This window comes from Penaeus monodon, chromosome 33, assembly GCF_015228065.2.
Source record: "Penaeus monodon isolate SGIC_2016 chromosome 33, NSTDA_Pmon_1, whole genome shotgun sequence".
Classification (NCBI taxonomy): Eukaryota; Metazoa; Arthropoda; class Malacostraca; order Decapoda; family Penaeidae; genus Penaeus; species Penaeus monodon.
The window spans coordinates 10,805,262-10,805,642 of NC_051418.1; the positions used below are offsets into that span (position 1 = coordinate 10,805,262).

General features: G+C 51.7%; 1 protein-coding gene across 1 annotated transcript in view; it reads right to left on the minus strand.

Moving 5' to 3' along the window:
* LOC119594242 (telomere zinc finger-associated protein-like) overlaps positions 1-381 on the minus strand; it is a 3,896-nt gene that overhangs the window by 3,355 nt on the left and 160 nt on the right. The window lies entirely within an intron of this gene.

The following is a 381-nucleotide window of genomic DNA, read 5'->3' on the forward strand; positions in this document are numbered from 1 at the left end:
GCGCCCATAACGCCCGCTAGCACCCCTGCAACGAATTTAAAACAGAATCCCCGGTCAGTCACAGTGACCTCTGGCGGCGAGGATGCCCGCCCTCCTGCCTGTCAAGCCTCTGCTGGTGCAACTTATCACCATTAGCATTGTCAGGGGTCTTCACTCTTAAGATGGGGAGGGGGGGGGGCAGCAATTGGGGGTACAGGGGGGGTTAGGGAGGTGTAAACACTGGCTCAAAAACGAGTTACTCAACCTCAAAACGTGGCATAAGCCTTGGCACGTGGCACCCACCCTCGTGTCAGGGAGGCACAACATGGAAGGTTTATAACAACAACATTACGTTATGATGTGTGTGTATGTTTTAAATTTCCTTTCTCTTTAGAATGTTAC